General features: G+C 41.2%; 1 protein-coding gene across 1 annotated transcript in view; it reads left to right on the top strand.

The window, feature by feature from the left end:
• Positions 1–16,048, top strand: part of DIS3L2 (DIS3 like 3'-5' exoribonuclease 2) — a 418,510-nt gene that overhangs the window by 165,052 nt on the left and 237,410 nt on the right. The window lies entirely within an intron of this gene.

Here is a 16,048-nt window from a genome sequence, read left to right as displayed (position 1 = left end):
GGGAGTTCTTCGCATCAGACAGTCTGAGCCCTCCTTTCTGGCTCCAGTGGGGAAATACGCAAAACTCCAAGGGTATCCAGGGGTCCTTTGTCTCCTTTGCCTTGAAATATGAACATGAGGGTATCTTTGAATGATTTGCCTTTTTGATGTTCATCTTCAGAGGTTTCACCTGTGGCATTAGAATTTAAATTAGCCTACCCCTGAGACTGTGGCCCTTAGATCCTCCAAGCCTGGAACTACAGCCAGACAGTCGTCCTGGGAGGTGAACAGTGACACCAGCAGAGTACACGCTCCTTAGAACAGTCAACCATGTGACGTCCAAAGGGCAGCATTTGTCCAGGAGTACAGCTCAGACGGCAGGAGTGGATAGGAAAGCGAGATGAAAAGAAATGGTAAACACAAGGAGTAAGTGTCACAAAACAAAATGGGTATGAATTGTCAATGGAAAACTGACTTGCTCTGTAAACTTTTCACCCAAATCACAATAAAAGTTATAAAAAAATCAGGAAAGGGTACCATGTTTCTCTGGAAGCTTCTAGAAACCACTGTAACCTAACTGTAGATTACAGAGCATCATAGATGGCCCTTCATTCAGAGTTGGACCCAGTGTGTGATCATTTTTTTCTTCTCACAACTGGTATTTATTTTCCAAGAAAAGCAGTATTAAATCTTAAATATATCTTTAACCCTTTATTATTGATGGTGTCTGGCTTATGGTTCATTAGAAACAGAAATAAAAGGATAGGGGCTAGAGAAGTGTTTGTCCGGACATTTGCTTTGAGTGCAGTGTGATGACATGGTTGTTGGCCATCTGACTTGTGTGGGATAGACCCACTGGGAAGTGGTTCTGAGAGCGAACACTGACACCAGATGGCCCCACAGGTGCTGCTCTGAGCGTGTCGATTCTGTACTTTGCCTTCGATGCCTAGTGAAGTGAGCCAAGCCAAACCTGTGTGCTATACCCAAGGCAACTTAAGAAACACTACCCTGTGGCACCTTTTTGGTTGAATAAGTACCAGTGTGATTTACGTGGTCTCCGAGGTGCCAGGGACAGCTGTGCTGCCTTTTTTGCTCTCAAGTGGCGAGGCTGCATTGTCATCGTTTTTCTAGCCTAACTCATTATCCAAAAGTGACATCAACCCTGGAGCCCTAAGTCGACCTTCTCCGAGGTTTGCCAGTTTCTCACCATCAAATCCAAAGGCTCGACAATGGCCGGGACACATGGCTCCTGTTAAGTGCACTCGCCACTCTCTGGCTGGAGAAAGGGAAGACTTTCATATCTGACCTGGAGAGCCAGCCTTGTCTTAATCTGCCCAGTCTGCGAGATCCATTGTACACACTTGATTGGACTGCTTCCTTAGTTTTCAAGTGCTGAGGGTGTGGCCAGGAAGTCTTCCTGGGGGAGTTGCTCTCACTACTTGCATGGCCTTCCCGGCCCCTTTTGACAGCTGAGCTATTATTTCATCAAGAACCCTTTTCTCATGGGTCAAGTTTAACAACAACAACAGCAACAGAAAAAAAAGGAGGCTTTCGAAGCAGAAGCCCATTGGCCACATTGAAAGAAAAGCTGTTGAAAAATATAGTCAGAGATGAATCCTGTAATTTTTTCAAAATTAAAAAATGTGAACATTCTCATATTCATATGGAAAAAGGAGTGTACTTTTTCACTACCTTCATTGGAGAGACATTGAAAACAGTCTTTTATGGATATACGCCTTTTCAAATCTTTGCAGAAAAGAGAAAAACTCTTTTAAGAAGGTGTGGCAGGCTTTCCTGACACAGTTCTCAGCTGACTGATGTCTCCCGAGGGGCGGGCTGCAGCTGTCCTGCGTGTTGGTGGTCGCCCTGCCGTTTTGTTCTGGCTATCAGTTACTGATCTCTAGGCACTGAGCTCACCGTTTCCCAGTCCGAACACGCTGTGCTTTGCCTGCCTGGGTTCCCTCCCTCCCCTGTGCCAGCTCTTGACCAGAAACGTGAAGGTGGTACTTGCTCTGGGTGTGTGTGTGTGTGTGTGTGACTGGCTTCTGCATAAACTATGTTTAAAAACCAAGTTTAGCTGTGGTGACATCATTCTGAATTTCTTCCCTGCCCCACTATACCTGTCCACTTACCAGTATTATACTTCCTCTGTTTATGTAATTGCTGCTAATTATAGGAGGGGCCAGTCTTTGGACAAGGACATCATACTTGGTAAAGTAGAAGTGAAAAAGAGTGAGACCCTCAATGAGATGGATTGAAGATGGCGGCTACCACAATGGGCTGAAACATAGCAGTGGTTGTGAGGGTGGTGCAGGCCTGGGCAGCGTTTCATTCTCTTGTCCACAGGGTTGCTATGACTTGGAGTTGACTCCCTGGTACCTAACAACTCAAGTGCAAAGTCATTATTGCTTCTGTAGCTAAATTCAGTTTACTGTATGTGTGCTGAGCTACTCTGTGTAAGGCACTGTATTAAAGGATGTGAGATACAAAAGTAACCAAGCTATGGTTTTCTTTAGTCAAGGAAATGACAGTGTGATGCAGAAGGACTTGGGCACCAGTGTCCCAGGGATGGTTTGATCCTAGGAGATGGAGTACCACGTGAGCTAATTTAAGTCAAAGAGAGGGTTCATTTAAGAAGTGGGTGGTTCTCTTGAAACTCAGGCAGGATATGGATGGAGGCAGGTCTCAGGAGGAGCTCAGAACGAAAAAGGCAGCCAGGGTCAGTTTCGCAAATTTAACAATAAGATTGAATACAACACGTACATTAAGAGAATATATGACGTAAGTGGCTTTGGCTACCCCGTCAGTGTATATGGGGAGCTCTGGTTGTGTAGTGCCTAAAGCACTTGAATGCTAACCAGAAGGCTGGAGGTTCAAACCCACGAGCCACTCCTCGGAAGGAAGGTTGGGCAATCTACTTCCGTAGTGATACTGCCTTGGAAACCCACGGAGGGATCACCATGAGTTGGATCCGACTCCACGGCAATGGTTGCATTTTTTTTTTCCAGTGTAAATGTTGCCTCTCTGACGCCGCCAGTGGTGCCTCCATTTAAGGGGAGCTCAAAGAGAATGACAGTGTTGAAGACCTTCAAGTGTGAGAAAGTTATTTTCCACCTTGTTCTTGGAACGCTCATGAGCTATCTCAGCTGAGGCATGTTCAGCTCTCTCTCCACCATCTCTACCACATTCTCATGACTCGTAGCCCTGTAATGCTGTAAAAACCCAAAGGTCATCTGTCCTCACTGTGCCCTCGCTGGCTGTTAGAGATCCCTACATCACAGTATACCTAGGACGTGTGAGAACTCTTGTCCAAAACATTGGTTTTCTCACCAGAATGATTTGCATTTGTATAATCAGATTTATGGATGAGTTTCCCAACTCTGTTCAATGATCTTTGCCTTTAGAAACTCTTTCAGTGGGATTTGTGCCTGTATTTTCTCAGAACTTGGTGAAATTTGCTGTCCGAAATTAGCGTTAACAGCCCCAGCTTTCCCCCAAGAAGTCATAAGCAGGGAAATACGGTCACTTTCTCTTAGATTTTTCATGGCTGCTGCTTCTTGGATATTTAAGGATAGGTCTTGAGAATAAAAAGATTTTACAGCAGCTTCTGTGGGGCACATAATAGTGTTTCTTGGCAACACTGAAGCCTAACTGAAGATACACGACATGAATTGACCTTGATAAAACTGCCATAGTTCTATTGCTCTTTCTAGCAAACTCTGGTAGCTTTGGAGGCATGGGAGTGGGTGGAGGAAGAAGTAGACCAGGGATATGTAACAGGATTGAGAAATCTTTGCTTGAACATGGATTGTATAGACTTAATGGGAAACTGTTGAAATTAAAACTAGAGAACGGGCAACTAGTCTTGGTGAGAGTGAAGGACAGCAGGGTCCGCTGGAGTGAGTGACGAGGGGAGGTGAAAGGAGAAGAGGAAAGCCCCAGTTAATGATGTGGGTGGTGGAGCAAGAGGTGTGTGTGTGTGTGGGGGGAGGTTCTGGTCTGGCGTCTCCTCAACTTATGGTCGGTCGTCAGACAATCAGAAACACTTGCAGACTGATGCAAAGAAATACTTTGACTACTCTGTTCCGTTTCGATAGATCCTGAATTGCTTGTGGTGTAGGTACAAGTTGGGGAGGTGGCCAACATACTGTATTTAGTGGGAAAATAAGACAGTTGCTCGGTAGGAGGCTTTCCTTCAAGATCAGCAAACTCAAAAATAGCTCGAGCCAATCTCTTTCCTACCCAAATGGGGTGTTTCACCTTCTCAAGAGCAGATTTCTTATTTCAGAGCTGCTGAGGTCGACACTGAATTATGTAATGCTGTGAACTTGCCTTAGCAAACGTGGACTTCAGATGGCCCGTTACCAGGGGGCTTTGTCTTAGTGGGCTAGTAGAGAAACAGCAGATCAGGCTGAGGAGGGGGCTCTTGTTTTGTGTGACTGTTGGGCTCCACCTGGTGGCCTATAGGGATTGGCTTTGGAAAAAGCTACGTCTTCTGCATTGAGGCCATGCTGGTCAAAACAGCACAAGTAGGAGGGAGGAGGATGGCCCTGGTACATGACACTGATCCATGATTTCCTCTTGCGGCATGCTGTTGTCTTGAGCACTTTTTCCAAGGTCCTGTCTTCAATTATGATTCCTAGCGCATCTCCTTGAAAATGTTATTTTTAAATGGTAAAATACCTCAAATGCTCTTCGCTTTGTCTTCCACTCCTGAAATACCGTCTCTGCTTCCTTGAAGGCCTCCCCTAAAATCACTCAGTGTTGTCGAGCCCCCTGCCTTTCTTCATCCTTCTCTCTGCTTCCACTAATCTGCCCACACTTTTCCTAAAGTTCCCGTTGCTTCCTTCTGCTTTCAGCTGTGTTACAACACTGAGCCAAGGAAAGGAAGATACCGTGTTCTCCTCTTCTGCTTACGGAGAATAATACATACATATGTGGCCAGGGACTCTGTGAGTTACCACATGTGGTTTTCACCTGGCGTGTTAACTGAGGTTCTGGGCGCTCGCTGTAGCTGATGTTTGATTGGTCCCTCCGTGCAGATTTTTAGGGGTCTGGCATCATTCTCTCTGTTTGCACAGAGTTTCCAAGCTGAACCACATGCAAGAGAGCATTTATTTAAGAGTGGTGATGATAGTGATGGTCTCTGCAAGGCTGTCTTCCTGTGTACAGCCAAGTTTTAAGCCAATCACTGTAAATATTAGTTGAGATAGGAGTATGAATGGCTTAGAATACAAATGTTGACTGTTGTGGACCTATTTTCTTTTCTTTAGGGTAAAGAAACCAGTTTGAAGAACTTCCTTGTCATAACTTTTTCCTTCTGTACTGGGTCCGTTCCCTCAATAAGTTTTTCACTTGTATATCACCAAGACAGTGGAACTGAAGCTTATTATATAAAATGTTTATATACACAGACCTTAACCCCCTTGTATCAGTGTAAGAATTTGGGAATACTGTTTTGGTGCTGTGTGATTGAGTTTATAGTGGGACCTACTTGTAATATCATTTACTGTGAATGGGAACAGTATTCATGGAGGAACTCCTTTGAGAAAAAATTGAAGTGCTGATTATTATAAATTACTCTAAAGAGGAGGAAAGCTCATTAGAGTCTCTCACAGTCACTTGTTATTACAATATTAATAAACATCTTTAACTCATTTTTCCAAATAAAGACATATGCTTACTGTTAAAAATATTCAAGTTATTCTATAATTTCACTCCCACATATAATCACTATGAAGAATTTTGTATATATTTGTCTAAAATAGTACTCAAAAATATTAACTCTAATTTTAAAGTGTATTTTACAAAAAAAGAAAATCTAGCTAACACATATGTAATTTTTGAAGTCTGATAGTATAACAAACCCGTGAAAGTACCACCCAAATTAGGAAATATAACATCACCAATAGTGTTGAAGTTCCCTGTGTAGTCCCTTCTATCATAATCCCTGATTTTTTTTCCTAGATTGACCCAGTGTCCCATATAGTAATAAAAAAACTTGCTTTTTAAAACAATTTACTCATATTTGTGTCCCCAAATAATATATTATTTCGTTTTGCTTGTTTTTGAACTTTATGAAGAATATCATGTTATACCTATTCTTCTGTGATTTGCATTTTTCATTTAACTGTTTCTAAGATTTATTAATATATTCCATACATTTTAATACATTCATTTTCATTAATAACATTTCCTTTTTTTTTTTTTTTTTGAGATATACTAGAATTTACCTAGTGATGGACATTCATGTTGAACCCGTATTTTTGCTATTGTGAGCACTGCTTCTGTGAACATTCCAGTATTTCCCACCTGAAGTTCCTCTAGACTCTATCCAAAACCAAAAACCAAACTCACTGCTGTTGAGTCGGATCTAACTCATACAACCCCTCCTTGGTTTCTGAGGTGGTAGTAGATTGCCCAGTTTTCCTTCAGAGGAGGGGCTGGTGAGTTTGAACCATCAGCCTTCTGGTTACCAGTCAAATGCCTTAGGTGCTATGCCACCTGGATCACATGTGTGTGCATGTTCATAATTTAAAAGGCAAACCATTTTCCAGAATGGTCGTAGATATTCTTCTTTTTTCTTTGGTCCTGCTAGCAATGTGTCATCAGAGTTTCCATTGCTTCACCTCCTTATGAACACTTGATAATGTCAGACTTTTCAACTTTTGCCAATTAAGGGGGTCTATAATGGTATCTCATTGTGATTTTAATTTATATTTCCCTAGTTATTGATGAAACTGAGCATCTTTTCATATGTTTCTGGTCATTGATGTTTCTCCCCTTAGAAAATGTCTTCAAGGCTTTACCTGTTGTTTAAATAGTTAATTTTTTGCTTATATAATTTAGATTACAAAAGACTTACCACAATGGTACAGACAGTTCCTCTACCATTTACCTAGCTTCTCCTTATGTTAACATCTTAAATTTCCATAGAATATTTATTTATTTTTACTTTTTATTGTGATCTGGGTGAAAGTTTATAAAGCAAATTCATTTTCCGTATAATAGTTCGTACACATTTTGTCTCATGACATTGACTGCAATTCCCCACAGTATAACAGCTCTCTTCCACTTCCTCCCCATAGTTACCTCTTCCCTGTGTCCTTCCCTCCCTTGAGCTGTCTCCCTGCGTAAGCACTGCCCTTCTGTTGTCCCATAATTGATCTGTCCAAGGAGTGTATCTAGCTGATGTAAATGTTTACCCCATATGCCAGTCTGTGTTTGAAGCCACAAGAGTGAGTTCAGTTCCAGACCTGATGGGTGGCTGGGGGCCATAATCTCAGGGGTCTCACCAGGCTCTATCAGACCTGGTATTGTTTTATGATGTGTTGAGTTTTGTTCCACATTGTTCTCCTTCTATCCAGGATCTCCTGCACTGATCCCCCTCTGAGTAGTTGACACTGGTAGCCAGGCACCATCTAGTTCTTCTGGTCTCATGGTCAAATAGGCTGAGGTTCACATAGTCTACTACTCCCTTGGACTAATTGTTTCCATGCATCCTTGGATTTCTTCATTCTTCTTTGCTCTTGATGAGGAAAGACCCATTGCTGCATCTAGATGGCCACTTGCAAGCTTTTAGGTTCCCAGTTGCTACTCACCAAAGTAGGATGTGGAACAGCGTTTTTGTGTCGTATGTTATGCAACTTGAGCTTGGTGTTCCCTCTTACCATGGTCCCAAGCCCACAGGTCCAACTGCTTGCTCCTTCCAGGTAGCTGGCTGTGGCCAACAAGCCACTACAACCTTGTCCCTTGTCAGCTTTACTATACTCCTGGACATTCTTACAGCACATACAAATATGCGTGTAGACACATTGTCTGCTAACCCTGTACATGGTCATGGGCATACTCCCCCCTGCCTAGACATACCTGATAGTTCAGCCATAGAATGTTTATGAAGTTAACCTTGGTACAAAACTATTAACTAAAATACAGAACTTACTCGGATTTCACAAATGTCCTTTTTCTGTTCCAGAATCTGGTCCAAGATTCTACATTGCATTTAGTTGTCATGCCTTCATAGTTTCTCCAGTAATTGTTCCTCCTCTGTCTTTACTTGTCTCATGACCTTGACACTTTTCACGTGAAGTGAACTTGTCAACTGTTTTTTGGAAAGTTTCTCAATGTGTATTTCTTGTAATTAAATCGAAGATGGGCATTATTGGGAGGGATATCACAGAGGTGATTTGCGTTGTATCAGACTCAACATGATGTCAGTGTACATTCCTGGTGATGTTAACCTTGATTCCTTGCCTAAGGTAATATCTGCCGGGATTCTCAACTTAAAATTTTTGCCTTGAAATGACTATATTATAGGTTGGGAAGGATTTTTTGAGACTATATGTGGTGTAGTAAATTACATAAGTCTTTGTGAACTCTGTGGTGGAATTGACCATGAGCAACTAAGTAGCTCCTGATTGTTAGTTATCCACCTGGGGTAGTTCTGTTGGGAGCAGCACAAAGTAATTTTCTAGGAAGTTCGCTCTCTCTCAGGTGTATGGAATTCTGATGTTGGGATTGGTTAGTTTGGCCACTCTGCCAGGCTCAAAGGGAGGCCTCCTAGAGGCAGAAGAAGTCTCTCTGACTGCTGACTGAGAAAGACGTGCTGCTGAGAGAAACGTGTTCCTGAGAGATGCACTGCTGAAAGAGCGACACCGAGAGACACACATTGCTGAGAGAGACACTGAGAGACATGCACTGCTGAGAAAGATTGAGAGAGACTGTTGGCTGAGAGATGGCGGGCTCAGAGAGACTGAACGTTGTTTCTGAACTTGAATTGTAGCCTGATACTTCTTTAATAAACCCCATAATCAGTGAGTTCTTTGTGGCCACTGCAGTGAATTATCAAACCCAGCAGGGAGGTGGTGGGTGCTGTGGGAGGAATGGTTGGTGTCAGGATTGATGAAAGGACTGGAGGGAGGCAGCGTGTCTGGCCTCATAGGAATAGGCCTTGGGCTATTGATGGTGATTCTGTCTTCCTCTTGTGGGGTTAGAGGAGGTTAGAAGATGTGGCCTCCCTGTGTCTTAGGCACTATACTATTTTATGTTTCTGTTTTAATGTTCACGCTCTCCTTTTAGCATTCACTGGTGTTTTTACACATTTTCAGTTGAGGTTTTTGTCATTTGATTTTTCTGGGGTTAAAGAAAAAAATATATAGATAGATGGATTTTAAAAAGTAATTTTTTGGGCAGTTTCTAACATGAAAAATATTTTCTCCACAGTTTGTGAATTGTCTTTTCATTGTTGTTAATGATCTTCTGAAGAGCAGAAGCTTTGAGTTGCATCTTCTAAATTTTTGGTGCCAGTGTATAGAATTACAGTTAATTTTGTGTATTAATCCTATATCTAGCCATCTTGCTAAATCTTATTAATTCTAATACTTTGTATATAGTTTCCTTCAAATTTTTAATGTAGATGGTCACATCATTGGTAAGTAATTACAGATTTGTTTCTTCTTTTCTAATCCCTTTTAAGTTTTATTTCTTTTTCTGATCTTCCTGAATTGGCAATTCATAATTAGGAAGGAGTTATTTTTTTCACATCAAAACTAATAAAAGTTCAGATTAATTTATCGTGGGAGAAAGAAGGGCTGTTTATGCACAGGGAGACAGCTCAGGAGCAAGAGTCCATGGAGGGATGGACACAAGGAAGAGGTAACTATGGGGAGGATGTGGGAGGGGAGCTGTTGCATTGTGGTGAACTGTGGTCAATGTCATGAGATAAAGTGTATGTGAACTGCTGTATGGAAAGTGAATTTGCTCTGTAAATCTTCACCCAAATCACAATTAAAAAAAAAAAAGTTCAGATTAATTTAAAGGCAATGTTGTTGTTGTTATATGCTGTTGAGTCGGACCCGACTCGTAGCGACCCTTCCTGGGGTTTCTGAGGCAGTATCACTACGGAAGTAGATTGCCCCATCTTCCTTCCGAGGAGTGGCTGGTGGGTTTGAACCGTCAGCCTTCTGGTTAGCAGTCAAGTGCCTTACACACTACGCCACCAGAGCTCCAAAGGCAATGATAGCAGGCCATTTTTTCTTGTTCCTGATTTATTGATATGTTAATATTAATAATTTTGCCAGCATAAACGAAAAAAAAAAAAAAAAAACTCACTGCCGTTAAGTTGATTAGACTCATAGTGACCCCTCCTTGGGTTTCCAAGGTAGTATGTCTACAGAAGTAGATTTCCCAGTCTTCTTTCTGATAAATGGCTGGTAGGTTTAACCACCAGCCTGCTGGTTAGCAGTCAAATGCTTTAGGCCCTACACCACCAGAGCTCCCACATATTACATTATTATAGTATAACATGACAACCAGTAGACATTGGTATGTTTGACAGAATTTTGCTAACATGGCAGCTGGTGATTAAAGAACTTAAAAGTTTACCTAAGTACATATTTTTGTTTTTTGTTTGTTTTTACCATCTTCATTGTTTTTAATTTTCCTTTGTAGTTTCAAGAAAGAATAGCATGATTCTTTATTTCTAGAATCAAAAGAATCATTTTGCTTCTTTACTTATTCATTTAGCAAATGTGTATTATATACCTAATGTATACACAAGTCTCCATGAAAAAAAGAAACATTTATTCTCCTTATAGTGATCTTCCCATTTAGTGATAAAGGAGAGATGTATCTAAAGTACTGAGGCAGCTGGAAAGTGGCTGGTGCCGGAAAGGAGGTGGAAGCAAAGGAGAATGGTCTAGTATGCTCACTCCTCACTACCAACATAAGTTCCAAAGACCAGGCGGTTGATAGGAAAATTGGCATTGTGCGAAAATGAAGGATGACCACATGGGATCACAAAATAGAGGATGGCTACATCATCACATGACTGCCAGATTACTTCATCGCATAACTGCCAAACCACTGAGAATCATGGCTCAGGCCAGTTGACACATAACCTTAACAGCCAACTCTCTGTTAGCATCCTAAATCTTGTGAGTATTCCCTACACACTAAGATGGTACTGCCTGCTTTAGGGCAGAAGAATATGATGGATGGCTCCTTCCAGAAGGCTTCTGGTGAGCATTCAAGTGCCTATGCTACCAGAGCTCCCAAATTTGGTACCAAATTGGGTACAGTGACTTTGTGTATTCCTTCTGTCTTCTTCTGACACTCCTTGCCTCATTCAGTGTCTTTACCCATAAAATTCTTCAGTATTGCAACTTGAGGCTTACTTTTTTCTTTAATTCTTTCATCTTGAGAAATGCCAAACATGTCCTTTGCTTTGAGTTTTCTAACTGTTGGTCTTCACAGTTTCATTCTACTACTTTTGTCTTCTCTAGCTGCTCTTTGAAATCTTCTGTTCAGCTCTTTGTCATTCTTCAACTTGCTTTAGGTACTCTAGGTTCAAGAGCAAGTTTGAAAAGCTCTTCAGCATCTGTCTTGGTCTTTTTCTTTCTTTCCTGTCTTTTTACTGACCTTTTCCTTTCTTCATGTATGCTGTCCTTGATGTTATCCCACAACTGGTCTGTTTAATGCATCAAGCAGATGGTCTCTAAACTCAGGTGGGATATACCCAAGGTTGTACTTTGGCTCTGGTGGACTTGTTTTAAACAATTCTCTTCACCTTCAGCTTCAATTTGCAGTTGATGTTCTGTTCCGCAGTTGGTCCCTGACTTTGTTTTGGCTGACAGTATTGAGCTTTTCTGTCATCTCTTTCCACAGATGTAATGATTTGATTCCTGTGTATTCTAACCAGTGACGTTCACGTGTATAGTCACCATTTATGTTGTTGAAAAGTGGTTTTTGCAATGAATAAGTCACTGGTCTTGTAAAATTCTTTTATGAGATCTCTGGCATGGTTTTATCACCAAGGCATTCCAGTCACCAGTCATGTTTGATCATTTTCAGACTGCAATGTCTTCATCTTTGGCATTAGTGATTAGTGCATAAATTTGAATAACAGTCATACCGACTTGACTTCCAGGTAGGTGTATGGATATTATCCTATCACAGACAGCACTGTACTTCAGGATAGATCTTGAAGTTTTATTTTTGATGATAAATGTGATGCCGTTCTTCTTCAATTTGTCATTCTCAGTATAGTAGACCATATGATTTTCTGATTAAAAATGGCCAGTACTGGTCCATTTCAGCTCACAAATGCCTAGGATGTCTTAAAGTATCCCGCATTTTTGACAGTTTCCAGTTTCCTAGATTAATTCTTCACACATTACATGTTCCAATTATTAATGGGTGTTTGCAGCTGTTACTTCTTATTTTGATTCATGCATCATCAGCAAATGAAGGTCTTGAAAGCTTTACTCTATTCACATTGTTAAGGTCAGCTCTACTGTGGTTCAGTGAATTACTTGGCATAGCTTTTCTAGCCATAGTCTTTGTAACTCCCACATGAGTGAGACCATGCAAATAAGGTGTGTAGAACTCTGATGTTGGGGTTGGTTAGTTTTGTCACTCTGCCAGGCTTCAAATGAGCCTTCCTAGAGGCAGAGAGGGGGATCTCATGGTCATGAAGAGAGAAGAGCTGGAGGTGAAGTACAGGGTGTCCTTGAACCAGAGATCCCTGCCCTGGACCTCCTTAGCAGAGACGGACGGCAGAGAGAGATGCCCCGGCAGAGAAATGATTGCAGTGGAACCAAGAGGCACAAGATAGAGGGGTGGGCTGACCTGGCCCACAGAGCAAGAAAGCCGAGTGCCATTGGGCAGGAGGCTTGCTGATGGAGTGGGGTGCACGTAGTTGGACCTATCAGCAGAGCTAAAAGAGCTTTGTAACACTTGCCCAAGTAGGTCAGAGGCCAGGCCGAGAGGCCAAGGGCCAGAGAGGCATGCCTGAGAGCATAGCAGAGAAGAGACCGTCCTGATCGAAGAATTCTATCCTGTGCGCATTCCTGAACCTGAAACGTAGCCTGTTACTTCCCTAATAAACCCCATAATTGTGAGTATTGTCTGTGAGTTCTGTGTTCCCGTTGCAATGAATTTTCAAACCCAGCAGAGTAGTGAGTGCCTGGGAAGGATGGTTGGTGTCAGAATTGGTAAAAAGCTGGAGGTTGGTGGCATGACTAGCCTCATAGGAATAAGCCTTGGGCTGCTGATGGTGATTCTGTCTTCGTCTTGTGAAGTTACAGGAAGTCTGAAGATGTTGCCTTCATGGCCTTTTACAAGCTACTTTAAGGAAGCAGCTGTTCCCTATTTGTATTTTGAACACCTTCCAACCTAAGGGTCTCATCTTCTAGGACTGTAGCAGGCCGTGTTCTGCTGCTCTCAAGGCTTTCAATTAAAAAAAAAGGTTTTCAGTAGCCAGTACTTTTAGAAGTAGACGTCCTTGTCTTCCTTCCTAGTCTGTCTTAGTCTGGAAGCTCTGCCGAAACCATCCATAATGGCCGACCCCAGTGGTATTTGAGCCCAAGGGCATAGCTTCCAGCGTCCCAGCATCGTGCAGGCCACCGCAGGGTGCCAAACTGACAGGTGAGGTGTGGAAAGTTTAGTATATATAACATTTTACGTATTTAAAAAAATTTATGTCTTTGGCATTTTTATTTCCCTACATCTTGCTTGCTGAAAGTGAAGAGGACTTGAAGCACTTACTGAGAAGATCAAAGACTACGGCTTTCTGTATGCATTATACTTCAACATAAAGTAAGCAAGAATCCTCACAGTTGGACCAATAAGCAGCAGCATGATGAATAGAGAAAAGGCTGAAGTTGTCAGGGATTATACCTTACTTGGATTCACAATCAGTGCCTAAAGAAGCAGTAGTCAAAAGAGCCAAACAACATATTGAATTGGCAGAGTCTTCACAAAAGGCCTCTTTAAAGTGTTCAACAGCAAAGATGTCTCTTTGAGGATTAAGTTGCGCCTGACCCAAGCCATGTTATTTTCAGCCGCCTTACATGCATGTGAAAGCTAGACAATGAATAAGGAAGACGGAGTAAGAGTTGATGCCTTTGAGTTATGGTGCTGTCAGAGAGCATTGAGTATACCATGGACTGCGAGAAGAACCAACAAATCTGTCCTGGAAGAAGGACAAGCAGAATGCTCCTTAGAAGCAAAGAAGGTGAGACTTCCTCTCACATGCTTCAGACATGTTATCATGAGGAGCCAGTCCCTGGAGAAGGACTCTTCGCTTAGTGAAGTAGAAGGTCAGCAAAAGAGGAAGGTCCTCCGTGAGACAGACCGATGCAGTGGCTGCAGCCATGGGCTCCAGCAAGGCAACGGTTGTGAGGCCGGCACAGGACCGGGCCGGGTTTCCTTCTGACCTAGGGTCACTGTGATTTGGAACTAACTTGATGGCACCTAAGAACAGCAGTGTCTTTAAAAAAATTTTCTTTCAACATGCATAATAATGATTTGAACAAATACACCATGGTTTGGCTTATCAATTAACCTAATGTTGTTGTTGTTGTTACCTGTTGTTGAGTTGGCCTCGATTCATAACAACCCCTCCTTGGGTTTCCAAGGTGATATCACTATGGAAGTAGATTGCTCCACCTTCCTTCTGAGGAGCAGCTGGTGGGTTTGAAACGCCAGGCTTCTTGTTGACAGTCAAGTGCCTTAGACACTATGTCACCAGAGCTCCTAACCTAATGTTAGAAATTTTAATTTGTTCCTTTACCCCTTTTCAACTTTGAAGTTTTTAAACAATAATCTTAATCTTTTAAAACTGTTTTAGATTTCTACAAAAGTTGCAGAGATACAAAGACTTTGCATATATCCTGCACCCAGTTTCCCCTATTAACATCTTGTATTAGTATAGTACATTTTTTACAATTGATGAAAAAATATTGATACACTATTATTAACTACAGTCCATACTTTATTCAGTGTTCTTAGTTTTTTTTTTTTAATTACATTTAGTCACATGTCACCTTAGGGTCCTCTTGGTTGTAACAGTTTGTAAGTTATTTGTGAGTGACGTACTTTAATGTACGGTAATCTGACGTGTATGAGCTCTGGTGTTGTAGTGGTCAAGCCCTTGGCTGCTAACTGAAATGTCAGTGGTTCGAACCAACCCGTGGAAGAAAGATGTGACAGCCTGTACCATAAAGATTACAGTCTTGTAAACCCTGTGGGGCAGTCTCCTGTGTTTTACAATGTCACTGTGAGTCAGAACCGACTCCATGGCAACTGGTTTTTGTTTGTTTGTTTGTTTAAGCTAAAGTGTGGCTTTTGAGTGAATCACAAACCCTTACTTTTAAAAAGGATCACAGACATTTTAGTTAAACATTGAATTATAGTTGTTCCAAATCAGCTGGTTCCATCTTTTTTAGTCAGTTAATAAAAAACGAAGAACCAACTCAGAAATCTATAACATTTACTGTAATATGTGAAGTTATTTTCAAGATTCATGTTAAATTTATATTGAAATTAAACATAAGGTACAAGAATAAACACTCAAGGCAAATATATAATGTATAAGAAAATTTACTTTTAGATTTTCCTTTTGTATTGATCTTAAATTTTTTATAGTCACCCCAGAGTTTATGAGTAGGTAGACAGTATAGGATTCTTTGTGGGGCATCTGAGGCTACAGAAGCATGAGCTCTTTTCAGCATGCTGACCTGTTAGATTTTTGTGTTCTGCAAGTTGTCCAGTGTTTGCTACTATCAAATACATCTCCATTGAAAGTCTATAATAAATTTATTTAAATAAGGTATTTCCTGCTATCAAATACATCTCCATTGAAAATCTATAATAAATTTATTTAAGTAAGGTATTTGAGAAATGCTCTTTGGAACTTAGTAAAATAAGTATTAATTATGGCTGATGGGAACTTGGAGTCTTTGCCCACATTTGCCTTTATGAGCCAGGTTATAGCTTCAGTAAACAAATCAAGATTCTCTGAATTTACAGTATAATCGGTGACAAATTTTGCCAGAACACACAAAAAAAGACAAATTTATTTTTCTTTTTAATTTTGCTGAAGGTCCAATGACTTATGATATGATTTGTTCTAACAACCAATATTAGATTCATCTCCTCATCTACTTACTTTCATCCCTGTTCCTTTTTTTTTTTTTTTTAACCCTACACACCCCATCAGCACAGTCTTACTCTTTTTTCAAAATGTATTGTTCGTAGGGTAAGGTTCCTTATCCACTAGTTTTTCAGA

The sequence above is a fragment of the Orycteropus afer genome, unplaced genomic scaffold (assembly GCF_000298275.1).
Source record: "Orycteropus afer afer isolate SDZICR_OR568_19922 unplaced genomic scaffold, OryAfe1.0 scaffold00006, whole genome shotgun sequence".
Classification (NCBI taxonomy): domain Eukaryota; kingdom Metazoa; phylum Chordata; class Mammalia; order Tubulidentata; family Orycteropodidae; genus Orycteropus; species Orycteropus afer.
This window is presented reverse-complemented; position numbering and strand designations above follow the sequence as displayed.